Source organism: Lycium barbarum, chromosome 2, assembly GCF_019175385.1.
Source record: "Lycium barbarum isolate Lr01 chromosome 2, ASM1917538v2, whole genome shotgun sequence".
Classification (NCBI taxonomy): domain Eukaryota; kingdom Viridiplantae; phylum Streptophyta; class Magnoliopsida; order Solanales; family Solanaceae; genus Lycium; species Lycium barbarum.
Window position 1 is genome coordinate 15,049,155 of NC_083338.1, and position 10,682 is coordinate 15,059,836.

Consider the following 10,682-nt stretch of genomic DNA (forward strand, 5'->3'; position numbering starts at 1 on the left):
CTCGCACAGAATCAGAACATGCAGACCATTTGAGAATTGTTCTTGGTATTCTTCTAGCCCGAGAATTATATGCAAAGTTTTCAAAGTGCGAGTTCTGGCTAAATTCTGTGACATTTCTAGGTCATGTTATTTCCGACGATGGTATTCGAGTTGACACTCAGAAAATTAAAGCGGTGAAAACTTGGCCAAGGCCTACGACGCCGACAGAAGTTCGTAGTTTCCTGGGTTTGGCCGGATATTATAGAAGGTTTGTATAGGGTTTTTCATCTATCTCCGCCCCGTTGACGAAGTTAACCCAGAAAGCAACTAAATTCCAATGGAATGACGCTTGTGAGCGCAGTTTCCAAGAGTTGAAAAACAGATTGACCTCAGCTCCAGTTTTAACACTTCCAGAAGGGTCAGATGGCTATGTTGTGTATTGCGACGCTTCGGGTGTCGGTTTGGGATGCGTACTGATGCAGCATGGTAAAGTCATTGCATATGCTTCGAGACAATTGCGGAAACATGAGAGGAATTACCCAACGCATGATCTCGAATTGGCTGCGGTCATTCATGCTTTAAAGATATGGAGACATTACTTGTACGGTGTGCACGTTCACATCTATACAGATCACAAGAGCCTCCAATATATCTTCAAGCAGAAGGAGCTGAATCTGCGACAGAGGCGGTGGTTAGAATTATTGAAAGATTACGATGTTGACATTTTGTACCACCCCGGGAAAGCAAATGTAGTAGCCGATGCACTCAGCCGCCGATCCATGGGCAGTTTATGTGAAGTCCCTCCGGAAAGAAAAGCGATGGTTCAAGAACTTCATCGGTTGGCTAATGTCGGAGTGCGTGTACTCGATTCGGGTGATGCGGGCATTAGTATCAAAGACTCCACAATTTCTTCATTTGACATGGAGGTGAAGGAATGGCAATATGAAGACCCTCAATTATGTCTCCATAGAGACACGTCTCGTGGAAAAGAAGAGCCTCCATTCGAAGTTTCTATGGATGGGGTTCTTAGATACCGAGGCAGGTTATGTGTGCTGAATATGGTGGGTCTGCGCCGATAAATTTTAGAAGAAGCACATTATTCCCGGTATTCCATCCACCCAGGTACGACTAAAATGTATCATAATCTCAATATAATGTACTGGTGGGACGGTATGAAGAGAGACACAGCAGAATTCGTAGCACAATGTCCAAATTGCCAACAAGTAAAAGTTGAGCATCAGAAACCGGGAGGCTTATTGCAGGCTATAAAAATACCTACTTGGAAATGAGACGTGATCAACATGGATTTCATCGTGGGATTACCTCGTTCTCGTGGTAAATATGATTCGATATGGGTGATCGTGGATAGGTTGACGAAGGTAGCCTATTTTCTCCCGGTTAAGACCACATACGCAGCAGAGGATTATGCAAGGCTGTATCTTAAGTAAATTGTGTGACTCCACGGTATTCCATTGTCTATTATCACCGATAGGGGAGCACAGTTTACAGCTAAGTTTTGGAAGTCTTTTCAAGAAGGTTTGGGCACGCAAGTGAAGTTTAGCACAGCATTTCATCCACAGACTAATGGGCAGGCCGAGCGTACCATTCAAAACTTAGAGGATATGCTACGAGCGTGTGTACTGGATTTCGGTGGTAGTTGGGATGATCATTTGCCATTAATTGAGTTCGCATACAACAACAGCTATCATTCTAGTATACAAATGGCCCTGTATGAGGCATTATATGGAAGGAAGTGTAGATCTCCAATCGGATGGTTCAAAATAGGAGAAGGACAATTAGTGGGTCCCGAATTGGTCCAACAAGCACTAGAAAAGGTTAAAGTGATTCGAGATCGGTTGTTGACAGCCCAAAGTCGCCAAAAATCTTACGCGGATAACCGCCAGCGAGACTTGGAATTTCAAATTAATGATTGGGTATTTCTGAAAGTTTCACCAATGAAAGGGGTGATGAGGTTTGGTAAGAAAGGGAAGTTAAGTCCGAGGTACATCGGACCCTACAAAATCATCCGCAGAGTGGGACAGGTAGCCTATGAATTAGACTTACCTTCGGAGCTAGAATCAGTCCATCCAGTTTTTCATGTTTCTATGCTCCGCAAGTGTGTTGGAGATCCCGATAGATGATGTGCAAATAACGGAAAAGCTAACTTATGAAGAGGATCCCATTGCCATCTTGGATAGGCAAGTGAGAAAGCTTCGGAATAAGGAGGTAGCGTCGGTTAACGTATTGTGGCGAGACAACAATCGGGAAGAAATGACTTGGGAGGTAGAAGAAAAGATGAAGGCCAAGTATCCGCACTTATTCCAACCCCCGAGAGAGATCCAAGATGAAACGTCGACAACATAAGGTATATCTACTTTACTTTTATGTTTTGGTCGCGTGTGGCCATAGATATGTTGCTATTGTAACGCAGCCCTGTGTGGCGATGATATTATGAGTTGTTGTGACAGGTTGGTAGTGCCAAGTTACAGGGGAAACTCTGGCAAAAATTTTATAGGATCCCGAGTGTTCAACATTCGAGGACGAATGTTCCAAAAGGGGGGAAGAGTGTTACACCTCGGAAAAATCTCCCGTACATGTACAGTGAATAGGCTAACAGATGATGTAGCGTATACGATGTTTTGACGAGTAAGAAAGGGGTATTAGATGACCCTCAACGAGGTTTCAAAAGCATACGATGCAAGGAAAGAAAGTTGCTAAGTAAGACGAACCATATGTTGTGTATCAGACAAAGAATAACGAGTAACGAATTGGTAATGGTATAATGATGTCGTAGAGAAGCATAATGATGTCCCTAAGTTTGGTGTTGAGATGTTAAACAAGTGCCAAGAAGGTTCCATAAGGATCGGAGATCAAACGGGTCAACGAAAACAAGTTTCGAAGAACTGGACAACATACGGCCAGACATACTGGCCGAATAATATATACGGACCGTATGGCTAGTCCGTATATCCAGCTCAGAACATCAAGGCTCACTGGACCAAATATACGGTCCCAATATATGGTCAGTAAATATTATATGGATCGTATGTTGGTCCGTATAAAGTGTCTCGGCCAGCCATGTATTTTTAATATAAGGGACCATCTCATTTCATCCACCCTCAACTCTTCAAGAACCATATAGAAAGATCTCCACTCTTCCATTACAAGAGATATCAAAGGAAAACCAAGATCAACAACATCAATTACATGAAACAAAGTGAGTAAATTCAAGTAAAGCTCATCTTCTTCAAAGAAAACCAAAGGAGAGAAGATAGGGTTTTGGTGAAAGAGGAAGAAACTTCACTCAAGACTTGTTCAAACCTCAACCAAGGTAAGTTTCATGACCATTACATGTGGTTTAAGGTATTGGAAAGCTAAGATGCATGAATTGTAGCAACACATAGGAATTGGACCATTATTGAGTGAATAGTGTCATAGTTGGGAGATAGCTAGGTTGAGTCATGAATGTTGTTGTGCTATGATTATGAATGCTTTGTGAATGATGTTTAGGTCATGGAATAAGTATTATATATACGGAAACGCGACAACGATATTTAACCATAAATGTGAAGAAAATTGGAGAGAAATGGTGGAATCGTCGAATGTGATTAAATGATGAATGCTAGTACGATATTGTAAATTGTTGTTGTGGATATTGGGAGTTGAAATAGAATACGGGGAAAGTAATATAAACAAAGGAAGTGCTGCCCAATTTTCTCTAGAATAGTAGTGCGTTCTTATGGCTCTTTGACTAATGCTAGAACGACTCCTCTTTTGAAGGTAGAGGCGCGACATTGAAGAAGAATACGCAAATGCTAGGTCGCTCAAACGAGAAAGGTATGTAGGGCTTAACTCTTCTTTCAAAGGCATGAATCTTCCAAGTTTTCCATAATCCTTCTATAAGATGGAACTTATGAGTTCTTCTAGCTATTGAACCACCTATGAGTATGATAATTATGACAATGAGCTAAAGTATAGCGAAATTACGAATTATGACACGATGTCCCTATAATGCTAATGATGTTCTTATCATTAACACTCGCCTTATGTTTTACTTCCCTTCAAGGCGAGACATGATACTCATGAATGTCCATAATAAATTCGGGGGTCACGACCTTACGTCACCCCGACATAATGTGATTGTCTTAGAACCTATTGTATGTTTTTAATGCTAATACATGCTATGATGAAAAGATAATGAATAATGCTAACGTGAAACGTGATGCTATGGTATATGACGTATAATGGTAATGGGTTGTGATAGATATTGTGACGAGATTACCACCGCGCCTATATGGCCGGGCATGTCACCGCTAATGCGGGCTGCTATGATTTCCACCGTGTCTATATGGCCGGGCATGTCACCGCTAATGCGGGTTGCTATGTTTACATCGAGCCGAGAGGGCCGGGCATGATCACCACTAGTGGGAGGCTTATGAGGGTTACCCGGACGCGGGTAACGATACAGATGACGACACAGATGATGACGCGATAATGTATACAATGATAGGTGGGATGTGTTAACATGTATGCTATAACTATGTAAATGTGATTTGAGTAAGTAATGTAATTCCCTATGACAATTGTGCAGGTTATATCCTTGTCTCTTGACTCATGGTCTTTCTATTATGTTGTTTATTTCATTCCTACCTTACATACTCAGTACAATATTCGTACTGATGTCCTTTTTCTTTGGACGCTGTGTTCATGCCCACAGGTAGACAGGGAGGAGATCTTGCTCCGGATTCTTAGAGCTGCCAGCTGACTGAAAGCCCTCCATTGCCCCGGAGATGCCTATGATGATTTTTGTGTATAAGTGTTGATGTCATCTCATAGAGGCTCGTAGATACTCGATGTGGGTCGTGTGATTTCATGGCAGGGTCTTTATGTATATGTATTATTTTGCTAGCCTAAGGGCTTATGTATATAAGAGCATTTTGTTCCTAAATGAAAATGGATTTCTTTTATAAATTGAATATGAATTGGATAATTGATTGATGATGAGTCTAAAAGGTAATAATACGAGCGGTGCTCGGTGGTTAGCCCCGGGTACCCGTCGCGGCCCCTAGTTGGGTCGTGACATATAGCCTCTTACAGATAAGTACGGAACTCATTGTACTGATCCGCAAGACTCTGCTAGACATGCTCTTGTACTTATAGACTGGGCAACTGAGGGCTCTGATACCAACTTGTCACGACCCAAATCACTAATCGCGCAAGCACCCACCCTATCCCTCCTGGTGGGAGAACCCTTCCCTTACCCAACATACAAACTATAAATGTGGAATAACAATGTAAATAATAATAAATCTCAATATCAAATAAAAGAGAATAAGTGTGGAAAACATCTTCTACCCAATGCATCTGGTCTAAGTCTGCACAAGAGCTATTAATAAACACATAGGTTTGGATATATAATAAGAACTGTCTAAATGTTGCCATACAAGGATCATAACATTAAAAGGAATACTGTCTGGAAGTAGATGACACATATATGAAGAATGGAAACTCGGGCTGCAGATTTGGCAGTATCTCACCCTAAGTCTCCAACAATACTGTCTCGGGAAACACTCTCGAGGATCAGAAGTGTGAGAATAAAGTAATCAGAAGTGTGAGAATAAAGTAATCACTAAGCACATCCACGTAAGATTTACAGTCATAGCCTCGGCGGTACCTCTACTCCTCGAATCTATCAAGCGTCTAGGTAAGTGTTTAACAAGCATGCAACATCTCAAATGGGTAAACAACCAAAGAATCAAGACTGAAACGCACCAAGCAATACAATAGATACAACAACTAGAATCAGAGATGTGTTGGATATAATATGAATGCATATGTGATGCAATGCAACGGCCAATGCAATCTCTGTACATACATGCTCCGGCGGAATACCTCCATGCCTCGACAGTTATGACCCATGGAGGACCCGTGAAGTCCATGTACCACTCTCGCGATCCCGGCATAGACCTCGGGCATCGGACACTCTCTCGATCCCGGTAAAGACCTCAGGCATCGACCTCTCATCTCTCTCATCATCATCATCATCATCATCAGTACCAAGTCTCAGCTAATATCAATGTATCATGAAAAATGAGGATGAGTGTTAGGCATAATAACAATGCCAAGTGAAATCATATCAATACCAATCGTGCCACACATGGACACATCCCACAATATCAGGATCAATATCAAGCCAATCGTGCCACACATGGACACATATCACTATAAGGCAGATAAGTATCAAGTCTAATATCACAGACATTACAATTCCTGCCTAATTTCATTATCCTTCCCTTTTCGATGATAAGTGAGATATCAAGAGAGAGATGAATGCAAATACAAGTCACAACGATAGCAAATATGACGACAAGCCAAATCACAATATAACGAGGCAACAAGCCCACATAATCAATCAATCGTACCAACCTAAGAATATCCAACCCAACTTCTTACACGAAGGCTTAACATGCTTTCCCCATCACATCTACTTCTACATATGTTTCACTAACCGAAGTCTAATCAAAGACAAGTTGTAACCTACCTAGCTGTCGAGCTGGAGCCACGAACAATCAAATCTGTGCCTTGCCTTTCCGAAGATGCTCCAAGTACTCAAAGTCTAGCCATCATCAAGTTCTATGTTAGAAATAAGAAACAATGATATCCATATTGCTATACTTCGTTCAAATCCAAATCAACTATGGAAAAGGGGAAAAACGGGCCCACAAGGGTAAAACGAGTATTTCAAAGGTGAAATTGGTAACCCAACGTTCTAGATGGTCAATTCTACTCTTCAATTGCTAAATTAACTCAATAATAGATCAATTTCATCATTCAAGTCAAAACCCCCAATTTGGGTATAAACCCTAACTTTCAATATTTCAATTCATCAACATAAATGGAAGATTCAAGCGTATTAGTCACTAATTCATCAAATTCCATGTTTAGATTAGTCAAATCCATCAACAAATCTCAATTTGAGACTAACACTCAAATAATGTAGTAAACATCAAAAACCCACTTCCTTATTAAGTTCTATAGATTTTCTATCATGGAATCATGCTTAAGGAAGGTAAATGAATGAAATCTAGGTTAGAGAACTTACCCCCAAGAAAAATCAACTAAGAACCTTCTCAAATCGCCTCAAAGATGCTTAGGAAAAACAAATGAAGGAATAGGAAAAGAAGAGTTTTAACTAGGAATTAAATAAGTTTCTGGTCACGTCGTTCGCCGCAGCGGTCAGGCATCCGCTACAGCGGGTCCGGGCCTGCGACCCTACTCTCGTTACCGTGAGTCCGCTACAGCGGATCCCCGTCCGCTGTGGTGACTCACCACGACTTCTCACAACTCGTCATAGCGGACCAGGCCTCACCGAGGCGGGTCTGCTACCGCACATATGGTGACGCTACGACGGACACTAGACAACAGAAAATACTGGTTTTTCCACTATCTCAATCTCAAAACCCGACAATCACCCGAGACCTCCCAGATACAAACCAGACCTGCAACCATACATAAAAAGGTGCTACAGACTCACTCGTGGTCTCGGAATTCCCAACGGAGGTCTATTTGACCGGGTCAACACCCAATGGCCAAGGACCAACTTTCCAACCAATAACCCAAGACCTTCCCGAGTGCCTCGAGAACCGAACTGAACATCCCACCAAGTCATAATCGACCATCCAGACCCCTCATAATCAACGGATTCTCGAAAAAGGTTTGTTTACCTAAAAGTCAACTATTGGTCAAACGTTTTTCACTTTAAGGTTCTAATTCTCATAAGTCGCCATAAAACTCGCTCGATTACCTCAAAAATCGTGCCACCCATCCCCGCAGGTTAAAATTTTTCTAATAGGGCTCGGGGAAGGGTCAACGGGGGTAAATGGATCAAAAGCGCTATAACGACCAAACGGGTCGTTACATAGTGTATACTAACTTTGTAAAAATGGTATTTGTACAAACCGAAAACTCTAATTGTGGATAAATATCTGTGATAAACATCTATCGATAACTTAATTAAGATAATAAATAATATAATATCATATATTAAGATTGTCCAATATATCACTTAGTAATCCAATGAGGGAACTATTATACTGTCCATTTATATAACTTAATTTTTAAAAGAAATACATGACAAACATCGAAAGAGAGTTGTGATCACAACTTCAGATAGTTTTAAGGAATCACCAAATTTAGAGACCAAGTCACAACACATAATATTTAATAGTAAAATTCAGAAAATGTCCCTGACAAACGAAAAGTATTAGACTACGTACTTGATTAACCAAGAACATTTTCGTTAAATGGAGTTAATATCTTTGGTAAATTACTATCAATAATGATATATTTCTAAAACTTATTTAAGTCATTACACTTTCAGCATATTAACATTTGTCCTTTTGTTCATCCTATTATTATACCCTCGTGAGGGGCAAATTAAATATCTTAAAAGAATTCTTCAAAAATTTAAAACTAATGGGGACAATGTTATAATAAGAAAAATAGAGACACCCTCAGTTATGTCTCAACAAATTGCTAACAATTTAATATTAAAAAAAACTAAATCAATATATAAGGAATCAAGCCATAAAATAAATAAATAACCATTATTATCAATCAATATTACAATAATTTGAAAGAACAAGCAAACTACATAAGAAAATTACTATACAAGTCATGTCAAGTGCCATTATCTCACGCATACTCTTTATTAACATTCGAAGAAGAGAAACTGTGTACTTAATTAAAGTAACATGTACTTATTGACTTTTTGTATAATGATGTCTCCCTCCACAAAAACTCTAGTCACCTTTGTTCTTCGACCAAGTAAGTGAAGGAATACTTTGTTCATTCCAAAAGAAGTTTGAAGGATCCATCTTAGTTTTCACATGGATCAGTCTATCAAAATTATTCTTGAAATACTTAAACCCCCAAACTTTAGCTTGCACATAACTTGTATATCCCTTGATGTTATTCACACCAATATCAAGATCCCTATAGTTAATATAAGCAGCTCTTGGAAACATAGAAACAAAAGGAGCCATATAAGAATAAAGCCTTCTTATCCAACTTATATGCCTTTCAGCTACTTCTTCCCCTTCTTCATCCCAATATACCAAATGTTGGATTTTGTATAAATTCCCAGCTCTATGGGGGAATGGAATAGATGATGCTTCAATCTCATCCATTCTCCCACCATATGGACTCAAGATAACTTGTGCAGCTGCGGCTTCATCTTCAAAGAACAATCTCTAGACTCCTTCAAAACCTCCCTCTGAGATTGGCTGATACACGTAGTCTGATTTTGCCTTGAAGTATCGGCTTGAGAGTTGAACCCTACTTAACAATACATCAATAGATTCACCTTTTGAGAATCCTGCGAAGTATAATATAGACTCTATCCAGCTCATTTCGATGCAATCTTCTCTTCTCAATTCTAATTCAGGGAAATTCTCTTGCATGATGAGAAGTAATCGATCGATTCCACCAAGGAATATGGAGTTGAATGAAGCTACAATTGTTTGTTTGTTGTTACCACCTTGATTACTTGAGTTCAATCTACTAATCAAGATCCTAATGAACAAATCTTCATGGAATCTTGGAGCAACATATTGCCACTTATGTACAAGCTTTGTAGCATTTTGTTCCAATGTCTTGTTAAGTGTGAAAACAGTTACTTTCTCAGGAACATCTACCAATTTGATCTTCCATGCAAGGACAAGTCCAAAGCTATTTCCTCCACCTCCTCTGATTGCCCAAAATAGATCTTCCCCCATGGAAACCCTATCAAGAATCCTCCCATTCGCGTCAATCAAACGTGCATCTACAATGTTATCAGCAGCTAGGCCATATTTCCTCAACATAACTCCATAACCACCTCCACTAAAATGTCCACCAACACCAACTGTCGGACAAACACCAGCCGGAAATCCTAGGGTTTTGCTTTTCTCCGCAATTCTATAATAGAGTTCGCCAATGGTAGATCCAGCTTCAACCCATGCACTCTTGTCATTGACATTTACTTGGATTGTTCTAAGGTTGATAAGATCAACCATAACAAATGGAACCTCAGAGACATAAGAAAGACCTTCATAGTCATGTCCTGCACCACGAACCCTAACGTGCATCCCCGTTTTCTTAGCACAAAGAATGACTCGTTGGACCTCGGATTCACTCACGGGGGTGACAATCACAAGAGGTATAGGAGTTTCAGTTGTGTTGAACCTTAGGTTTTGAATGGAGAATTGAAGGATTGATGAGTAAGAAGAGTTATTTGGGGTGTAAATGGAGGAGGATTGGTTATTATGAGATAGGCACTGGATGAATTCTTCTCGAGTATTAGCTATAGTTGCCCATGCAGTTGATGAGAAAACAAGAAGTACTAAAAGAAAGGAAAATCGAGAATTCTTCATTGCTTGAGATTTTGTTTAGTTTGTGTTATGGAAATGAAATTGCAAACCCCTTATATTTATAATGTGTGAGGAGCTAATCTTTTGGCTAAACTTTCTATAATTTGCGTGTGAAAGGTTTATACTTGTAAATTGTATCCAAAATAAAAAATAAGACCATAAAAGAAGAACAGTCAAAATGTCAAATCATCCAGATCAAGACCACCAATTGTTGAGAAAACAACCAAAGAATATTTCTTACATAAAAATGAAGAAGTCTGGTCCTAACTCCTAGTAGCCTTTCACATTTGTTTG

At 39.8% G+C, this 10,682-nt stretch overlaps 1 pseudogene; it reads right to left on the minus strand.

The window, feature by feature from the left end:
- Positions 1-8,592: 8,592 nt before the first annotated feature.
- On the minus strand, positions 8,593-10,403 carry LOC132629353 (tetrahydroberberine oxidase-like; annotated as a pseudogene).
- Positions 10,404-10,682: the final 279 nt, after the last annotated feature.